The sequence below is a fragment of the Poromitra crassiceps genome (genome assembly GCF_964638095.1).
Source record: "Poromitra crassiceps genome assembly, chromosome: 10".
NCBI lineage: Eukaryota > Metazoa > Chordata > Actinopteri > Beryciformes > Melamphaidae > Poromitra > Poromitra crassiceps.
Genome location: NC_139631.1, coordinates 6,628,235 through 6,638,709, shown reverse-complemented (window position 1 = coordinate 6,638,709; position 10,475 = coordinate 6,628,235).

Genomic DNA, 10,475 nt, shown 5'->3' with positions numbered 1-10,475 from the left:
ATGACAGCTTCCACAGGCAAAATCAGGCCAAAGAAGAAAAACAAAACAAGAAGGAGAAACAGATCCATAGGCCTGGTGGTGGGGGGGGTGGGGGGTGAGGGGTGGTTGGGGTGGGGGGTGTCAACTGGTGGGCCACCCGGCTTGCGTTACACTGGGGGAATAGAAACCTTGCATTTATTATAAGATGCTCTGGACAAAGGGCCTCCCATAAAACGCCTGCAACTGAAATGTAACGCCAAATATATTCATGTCCATCTGTTGCACACATCATGCCCAGCTGGCCCTGACGCAGTCAGTGACGCTAGCTGGCCTTTGTGACAGTGCTCTCTCAGCTGGCCCTATTGTTGATCATGTAGGAGGCGGAGCATAGGGGGCGCTGTGCTTAATAAGGTGACATCAGTGTTAGTCGTTAGCCTGATTAACTGTCTGGCTTCAATGTCATTTGTCATCAGGGATATCAAGCATGCTAATCTGGAGCAGCCGTGAGACCTGCTCAGCACACTGGTAATGAGAAAGCAACCAAACAAAGACAAAGTGCACTGATTAAAGGAGAAGTTCACCCAAAAATGAAAATCCAGTCATCATCTACTGAACCCCTTGGTGATGGAATAGGCAGGTGAAAACACGGTTGCAGAATTCTCCTAAACAACTGAAGTGGATGGTGACCAACTTTCAAAATGTACAAAAAAAACACATTAAAAAATGCTTCCATAGTGCTGCTCACCTGGCGTAATCCAAGTCTCCACAAGCCCTGAGATGCCAAGTTGACCTGAAAAGCCGTCATTTACACGCTGTTTCTAGCTGAAATCTTCACTGTAGCCAGATGCTCCAAGAAGGTGGAAGAAGGTGGGGGGTTGGATACTGTAGCCTGCTACAGTGAAGATCTGGGCTTAAAAGTATGTGACTGAAGTTCTAAATCGACTTCTCATCCAATCACAAATCCTCACTTTAACTTTTTAGCACAACCTTTTCATTGGGATGAAGCTCTCTTCTGTTTTCTTCAGAGGCAGCGCCCCACACGGGGAACGGAAGGATGGCCTTCAGCATGTGAAAGAAAGGAACGCAGACAAGAGAGGGAGGGAGAGAGGGGGGAGAGAGAGAGGGAGGGAGGGAGGGAGGGAGAGAGGGAGGGAGAGAGAGAGAGAGAGAGGGAGAGAGGGAGGGAGAGAGAGAGGGAGGAAGGGAGGGAGAGAGGGGGAGAGGGAGGGAGGGAGAGAGAGGGAGGGAGAGAGGAAGGGAGAGAGAGAGAGAGAGGAAGGTAAGGAGGGAGGGAGGGAGTGTGGACTAATCCCATTAAATTGTCAGCTAATGATTTGTTCCACTGGGAGAAGGGGAGCGTTGAGGTTCTCTTCTTGTGTTCCTCTCTCTCCCTGTTAGCAGCCCTGCACCCTGCCCTGCCATCCTCACTGACAGCCCTGCACCCTGCCCTGCCATCCTCACTGACAGCCCTGCACCCTGCCCTGCCCTCCTCACTGACAGCCCTGCACCCTGCCCTGCCATCCTCACTGACAGCCCTGCACCCTGCCCTGCCATCTTCACTGACAGCCCTGCACCCTGCCCTGCCCTCCTCACTGACAGCCCTGCACCCTGCCCTGCCCTCCTCACTGACAGCCCTGCACCCTGCCCTGCCCTCCTCACTGACAGCCCTGCACCCTGCCCTCCTCACTGACAGCCCTGCACCCTGCCCTGCCCTCCTCACTGACAGCCCTGCACCCTGCCCTGCCCTCCTCACTGACAGCCCTGCACCCTGCCCTGCCCTCCTCACTGACAGCCCTGCACCCTGCCCTGCCATCCTCACTGACAGCCCTGCACCCTGCCCTGCCCTCCTCACTGACAGCCCTGCACCCTGCCCTGCCATCCTCACTGACAGCCCTGCACCCTGCCCTGCCATCCTCACTGACAGCCCTGCACCCTGCCCTGCCATCCTCACTGACAGCCCTGCACCCTGCCCTGCCATCCTCACTGACAGCCCTGCACCCTGCCCTGCCATCCTCACTGACAGCCCTGCACCCTGCCCTCCTCACTGACAGCCCTGCACCCTGCCCTGCACCCTGCCATCCTCACTGACAGCCCTGCACCCTGCCCTGCCCTCCTCACTGACAGCCCTGCACCCTGCCCTGCCCTCCTCACTGACAGCCCTGCACCCTGCCCTGCCCTCCTCACTGACAGCCCTGCACCCTGCCCTGCCCTCCTCACTGACAGCCCTGCACCCTGCCCTGCCATCCTTACTGACAGCCCTGCACCCTGCCCTGCCATCCTCACTGACAGCCCTGCACCCTGCCCTGCCATCCTCACTGACAGCACCCAAAGCTGAGTGTCCACACACACACGCCACTTTACTCCCAACACCCAGGAATTCCCAAATGTGAAAGTCTAATTGCTTCCCATGGGCAAACGAGGGGGGAAGTGTTAGAACAAAGCGTGGAGAGACGTGGATAGAGTTTCTGACCTGCCAGATCCACCACGGAATGCACCATGACCCACAAAGGATAAAGAACACGTTTAAGACAAAGTCTGAGGAAGGAAGGAACACGCCCATTCAGATTTAAAAAAAGAAAATGTGATTAACGAGATGAAGAGAGTCAGTGTGTTAACAGAATTGCTGACATGTGAAGCCATGAGGAGCTTTGAGGCCTCCAGCTAGGAAGAGAAATGTCAACCTGATCTGGGGCGTCCCGTTAGCGCGTGCACATGGAAAAACACTGCGTATCAAACCACAGACCCAAACCAGTCACACACACAGAGAGAGAGAGAGAGAGACAGAGAGAGAGAGAGAGAGAGAGAGAGAGAGAGAGAGAGAGAGAGAGAGAGAGAGAGGAGAGAGAGAGAGAGAGAGAGAGAGAGAGAGAGAGAGAGAGAGAGAGAGAGAGACAGAGAGAGAGAGAGACAGAGACAGAGACAGCGACAGAGAGAGAGAGATAGAGAGAGACAGAGACAGAGAGAGAGAGAGAGAGAGAGGTGTGGCCTTCAGCGCTGACAGCCTGACTGACAGACATAGGGGATGTTTCCACTCCTGGAGAGCGCATGCCAACAGAGACTCCCTGTCTTCATACAGTGTACTTGATGAGCTTCAGGAAGTCATTAAAATAGCTCTGAAAACAGCTCCTATCCCCTCTAGGTGAAGAGGGAGGAGAGGAGGAGAGGAGAGGAGAGATCAGAGGTGAGGAGAGGAGAGGAGAGGAGAGGAGAGGAGAGGAGAGGAGAGGAGAGGAGAGGAGAAAATATAACTTTTTCCTACCACCAAGCATATGGTTGTGCCCCCACAGAACCAATTCTGAGTTTTGAAATTAAATTAAATTGAGTAATATCGACGGTGACCGTTTGACAGATCCACATGTTGCACAATAAGACAAAAGCAGCTGAGAAAATAGGGTGGACGAGAAGCTGGCAGGAGAAAAGCCGTGTCTTTCATTTCCTCCTACTGGTTTCATCAACATGCCTCAACATCCAGACGTCCTCCACACAGTCATGACACAAGGGGGGTGAAGCTGTGCTGTAATTACGTTATATTATTCTAAACAAACCAGAAATATAAAACACAAAATGTAGGGCCATATGAAATACATTTTATTTGTTCCATGTTTGTTTATTTTTGGATGACTTGGCTCTCTCAGACAGCCTCTTCAACATGGTTCTCAAAACCCAAGTTAGTGAGGTGGTGAGGTGGTGTAAGTAAATTATGGAAAATTCTGCAATATTTCATGTTTTATATTTGATTCCATTTTCATTACCAAATTCCAATTTTGCGGAAATCATGTGGCCCTACTAACGCATCTGTGCTCCCAAGGATTTTTTCCCATGAAAGAGCAACCAGCCCACGTGGAGTTTACAAACAGCATATGGGGAAAACTTTGATCAACTGGATATTGGTTAAATCACTCTTGTATCCTATATCAATCGGGAATGGAGTAGAAAAACAGACTTTATCGCCTGTCCAAATTATTAAATTAATTGCCTACATAAATGTTTATCTTGCCCTGACATTCAAATTACAAGCTTGCCATTTGCTGTGCCCTTTAGGCCAAGCGCTAGTACAATAACAAGACACAGGGTCTTGTTATTGGATGCAATGTGGATGCAGGGGAATAGGTGGTTGACTCGTTGTTTGTGAAATGTTGGAGAAATCATCACTATTTGCGATGTCAGTAGAGCTGCAGTGGCTGTAGGGGATCGGCTCTGCCACCGGGGGCAGCGTGCCCACTTGTCCGGGTCCACCTCACTGCTTCCCGGTCAGGGCTGTGGAGAGGCGGGACATCGTGGACACGACAGCAAATATTGTGGGATGCGTGTTGCGGTGAGCCGAATGCATATTCCTTTGCTATCTAAATGATATAAGATTTTATTTTTTATTTGATGTTTTTGTATTTTTTTGCATGCTTAATTAGCTCAGACATTAATTAATTTCTGGTGGGCTCTTCGATGCCCGGGGGGGAGGGGCATCGGGCACGTGACGTGATGCATGGAGCAGCATGAGTTGTGATTGGTCTACTTTTGTGGGGGACAGACAGACAGACAAACATTTGGATTCCCAGCCTGTCGACCAGAGGAAGCTGTAATAACTGTGGGACTAACGCATGACTTCCGCGTCGTCCTTTCCATGACTCTGGCTTCAGCTAGCGGCCACAGGGTCAGAGGCTAGCACAACAGTAGCATGCCTTCATAGGTATAATGCAACACATTGTATTGTGTTGAGAGTGGAGAGAGGAGGGGGGGCTTCCCAGTGGGAGTCATCCCGCTCTACAATAGCAGTGGCATTCCACTGGAAACACTGTGGCATTATGACCGGCCTCTCTCTGTTCAGTGGGAGGACACTTCCACCAAAACAAAGGGATTAGCTTCTCGGGGTATTCTGCGAATTTTTCACTGTCACTTTTGGGAAGGTTTCAGGAGGGAAAAAACTTAACAATTCTCGGCTTTCGATTTTATCTAAACAATTTCAGACACACTTTTATCGTTCATACAAAGTCATGTTTTGCTTAGTTTCAAAATATTATATTTCAGTGGGGACAAATTTACTTCAAGTATTTTGGGGGTAAAAATCCAAAATGGTATCACAGTACCCTGGAAACCAAAATCCATAAAAACCTTTAGGGTCTTATGTGAGTAATTGTGTGCCTCAGAAAGTAGGAGACATTACTTTCAACCCAAACCCCCAAAATCGCCACTTTTCTACAAGGTCTGGATTTCCACTTCCTCATTGAAGACAGCGGTGCGCGCGGTGATAAAATGCATGATCTTATCACGTCATAAGATTTAATCGAATCACACACACGCACGCACGCACACACACACAGTAGCGCTGTGCACTCGCAGTGGCAGAGTCTCTCTTCCTCTCTGTCAGTTTCCTTCTCTCTCTATCCTTCTCTCTCTCTCTCCGTTTCCCTCGCTCTCTCTCTCTCTTGGAGGAGGTGGAGGAGGAGACCTCCTCCACACGGGACACGCCCACACAGTCCGCGGGAGAAAAGACCATCTAAAATCGAATTGATTCTCATGACTTTTGTCATGACTGTCAAACCTAAATTTATATACTTTGCGACGTTCATCATCGTTCAAATTTGGCTGGTGGCTTATTAACATAGGTTCCTGTGATGTGATGAACTCAAAATGCTAAATAATAAAAAGATATTTCTGGTTTCCAGGGACTTTAAGCTTAGTAGTATTCTGGCTCACTTTGAGCCCGTGTAGCTTATCTGTGAATGTGATCAAACGACTTAACTTCACCTTCCATTTCAGGGCCAGCCTACACTTTACTGTATTAGCATCCATCATTCAAAACACCTTCTCAGAGATGGTGTAACTCTGGCTCTGGCTTGTTGGAATATGGTTATGTGTTGCGTATGAGTACGAGCTGGTCCGCTTCCTTCCAGCTCTGCCTCTCAGTAAATACAACTGGCCAAAGAAATGATGATATAATGAGTCTGCACAGCTAAACATCTTCATTATGAACTCTACTATCTATCAGCAAGTCTCTCTGTAGTAATTATTACTAACATACAATAGGCTGTATGCCCGACAGCGCCTGTCCGTCCATGAACAAATATTGACTTGAGTAGCGCCCCCGTCCTCCGCTATTATTTCAGTGGTGCTGGAGGGGAAGCAGGGTGGTGCTGGAGGGGAAGCAGGGTGGTGCTGGAGGGGAAGCAGGGTGGTGCTGGAGGGGACGCAGGGTGGGGGTGTAACGGGTGTTTGGTGGCAGATGTCACTGAATATGCAGAAGAGCCAGACGAGAGAGGGGGGAAGCAGGTGTAGCTGTATCAACAGTATCCACCATCAACAGCAAGATATGATCATGACACTGTCAAACATCTCACATCTTAGATCAATATAATAGCAGGGCTGGCCTTACTTTCACTTACTTCAAATGCCTTACTTTCACTTATTTCAAAATGTCTATCAAAAGAGAAGCCCATTGGAGAACTGATGCCACACTTGTCATCTCAACTAGGCCTGTGGCGATATGGGAAATGTCATATTATGACCATCTTGGGCAAAGCTAACTTGATTTGATTGAGCACTAGAGACCCTTCTCACGGGGGCCATTTTGTGTCGAAAAGGCAGGGTAAACACAGGTGCAAGCAAAACACAGGGGTTTCCAACTTCCATGATTGGAATTTGGAAACCCTCATTAGTGTTTTGCTTGCACCTGTGTTTATTCTGCCTTTTCGCCACAAAATGGCACACGTGAAAAAGGTCTATTGGTCTGCACTTTAAATCGGTCAGTTATTGTTTTGTTTTGTTTTGTTACTGCAATATACAGTAATAGCCGGTTTATTGTGCCATCTCTCATGTCAACAAGTACAAGTCATTAACATTGACCTTCTTAAAAGTCACATGTTGATGCTAAATGGATTGTCAGTCAGAGCAGCAAGCATCCCGCTAATTTGCACAAACAAAGCAGGCAAAGTTTCCAAAGTGTCTCAAACTGGTTTGCTGCCTGCACATTATGATGAGACAGTAAACTCAAACTAGTTTGCTGCCTGCACATTATGATGAGACAGTAACTGGTTTGCTGCCTGCACATTATGATGAGACAGTAACTGGTTTGCTGCCTGCACATTATGATGAGACAGTAAACTCAAACTGGTTTGCTGCCTGCACATTATGATGAGACAGTAAACACAAACTGGTTTGCTGCCTGCACATTATGATGAGACAGTAAACACAAACTGGTTTGCTGCCTGCACATTATGATGAGACAGTAAACTCAAACTGGTTTGCTGCCTGCACATTATGATGAGACAGTAAACACAAACTGGTTTGCTGCCTGCACATTATGATGAGACAGTAAACTCAAACTGGTTTGCTGCCTGCACATTATGATGAGACAGTAAACACAAACTGGTTTGCTGCCTGCACATTATGATGAGACAGTAAACACAAACTGGTTTGCTGCCTGCACATTATGATGAGACAGTAAACTCAAACTGGTTTGCTGCCTGCACATTATGATGAGACAGTAAACACAAACTGGTTTGCTGCCTGCACATTATGATGAGACAGTAAACACAAACTGGTTTGCTGCCTGCACATTATGATGAGACAGTAAACACAAACTGGTTTGCTGCCTGCACATTATGATGAGACAGTAAACACAAACTGGTTTGCTGCCTGCACATTATGATGAGACAGTAAACACAAACTGGTTTGCTGCCTGCACATTATGATGAGACAGTAAACACAAACTGGTTTGCTGCCTGCACATTATGATGAGACAGTAAACACAAACTGGTTTGCTGCCTGCACATTATGATGAGACAGTAAACACAAACTGGTTTGCTGCCTGCACATTATGATGAGACAGTAAACACAAACTGGTTTGCTGCCTGCACATTATGATGAGACAGTAAACACCCGCAGGCAGACTTTCCACTCAATAAAAGTCTCACGGTTCTTCTTCCTCTTACATTCAAAATGTGTGCCAGCCATTTGGCCATATTCAAGAGGGAATGTTTACACTGTGCCAATAACCCTAGAATAGCACAAATTGGATTACCGTATGTTATTTCTTTTATACACCATCATTTTCCCAACAGTATCAAACAGTAAATGAAGATACAAGCTTTGGGTGTTACTTTTTTACTTTGTCCACCTACAGAAATGAGTTGCTAAGGAATAGACATTCATGTTTACTTAATAACAAGGCGAAGTGATAGCATTGGAGCTATTAGGTTATAAAAGATCATATTATTGCGGTTATATGCACTCATGGAACACCTATCGTCCAATCATATTGCATGGTATGGTAGATAACAAATGTTTTATTGGTCTGACAGGCAAACTTGATCCTAGATCCTAAATTTCAAGTTAAAATGTATTAATCTTTGTTCGTTAATCCAAGGCTTCTTCCTGCTGATTTATTTTGCACATGATCTCACACATGCTGTATCCAAAAACTGTCAACAGTTTTGCAGACATTTAGTTTGACAGTTATTGAGAGTTGAGTTAAGTTGTGGAGCAGTGATGCGTCATTCATGCACAAATGACATGACTGGTCCACAACTCAACTCAACTCAACTCTCAATCGAACTAAATGAATGTCTGCAAAACTGTTTACAGTTTTTTGGATATGCATGAGATTATGTGAGAAAATAAAAATCAGCATTGTTTTTTTGGTGAAGTGCCCCTTTAAGCTTTAAGCTCTTTGACACCTGCTACAAGTGACAACACCTGGCGTGAGCAGCTTGCTCCCCGGAGCGGAGCAGCCACAGGAGGCGGAGCAGCCGCAGGAGGCGGAGCAGCCACAGGAGGCGGGGCTGAGCGTGTGTTGAGCGCTGTGTGCGAGGGCGGACACGGGATAGGTCAGGGAACCCGTGGACAGCGGCGTTGCCACGGTGATCCGCCCCTCACTCTGTGGAAACTGAAACCTGAGAGGCTGCAGGGCCATTGTCAGGCTGACTTCACCACAGAGCGGCCATGAGGAACTGGAGACACACAGCCAAACACTGCCCACACAGCTAGCTCACCAAACACTGTCCACACAGCTCACCCATAACACTCACTTACTGGGGGGCCATCATGCCGGCTAAATGTAATGACATCAAGGCCAATAAATGGTTATTAAAATAATTTTATCATCAAATAAATAAGCGAATAAAAAACTAAAGTGCTGCAGAGTGATACAGTGATATGTACAGTGGTTACTCTGTTCGTTCAGCCACTTTACTGCCAGGTTACCACGGTGCTGCTGCTGCCACACTCAAAGTGTACCTAATGTAACTGTAGATGCTAGGTGGCAGCAGCCACGGCAGTGGCGGTGTTACCACGGCAACAATTGTAAGATGGCTAAGAGACTGCAAAGTGACATGTCCAGTAATGCATGATAACCAAAGTGTAACACAGGTTATCTTCTGTAGTTACAGCTACAAATGACAGGTGTCCCATAAACGCCTCACAGACTCTGCCGATCAGTAGATGATGCTACAATTGGCCGATGTTCCTTGAAGGAGGAGTGGGAGAAATCTCTCACTACTGTTGATGTTCAGCGTGATGACGGTCAGAGACACTGGTGGGGAAATTAGTTTGAAATGAGGAAATCCACAACTTTCTCTTCAGGCCATAACGGCCAGTTGAAAACAGGGCATGCCTAACTGGCCTTGGGGATACTGGTTAATTTTAGACGGGCCACACCGCGGGGCATCCACGGCCCCGGCCTTTGGCCTTGGTCAATAAATAATTGCTGGCCTGCAGCCTCCTCCTCTACACGTGGATGACAGAGTTGAGTCATCCTCTCTCTCTCTCTCATCAGAGTGCAGTGAGGGTGATAGCCAGGAGGAGGTAAGTCCTCCTCATGTGCTGTGCAGACAGCACATGAGGAGGTAAGTCCTCCTCATGTGCTGTGCAGACAGCACAGACCTTCATGTGGAGAGTAGCTTTAACCCCGGCAGATAAGATCAATGGTGTCACCGGGGAGTCAACCTCCAGTGTAAACAAAGCAGCACTGCCTGCAACAGGAAACTATTTACTGGGCCAGTTTAACAGCTTGCTGAAGCTTCTTCAAGGAGATGTTTATAAGCATCAGAGGAGGCATCCAGCCACAAATTGCTTTAACGCATCAACTTCACTAGCAAATTCACCCCACAGTGAGAGCTTCCTATGGCTTTGTGACGCGGCCGATGGAAAATACATGAAAGTCGGGAAAACTAGGTGGGAAAAGTAGGAATGTGTAACGGCCAGTTCAAGTCCTATTAGAAAGAAGAGGAAGAGCAGGATGCCATCGCTTTGTAACGCGTGGAAGAGTTTGTCTTTCAGTTCATCTCGTTAGAACGCCTACATCCAAGATGGCCACCGTATGTATGGTCAGTTGTAAAATCTGTAGACTCCCGCACGTCTTCACATACAAGGATTTTCATTTCAAGACACGTTTCGCTCATCTCATCTCCTCGTCTCATCTACGAGAACACAGAGTAGGGATGCACCGATCCACATTTTTTCACTTCCGATCCGAATTTGGATATCTGCCGATACCGATATTATTA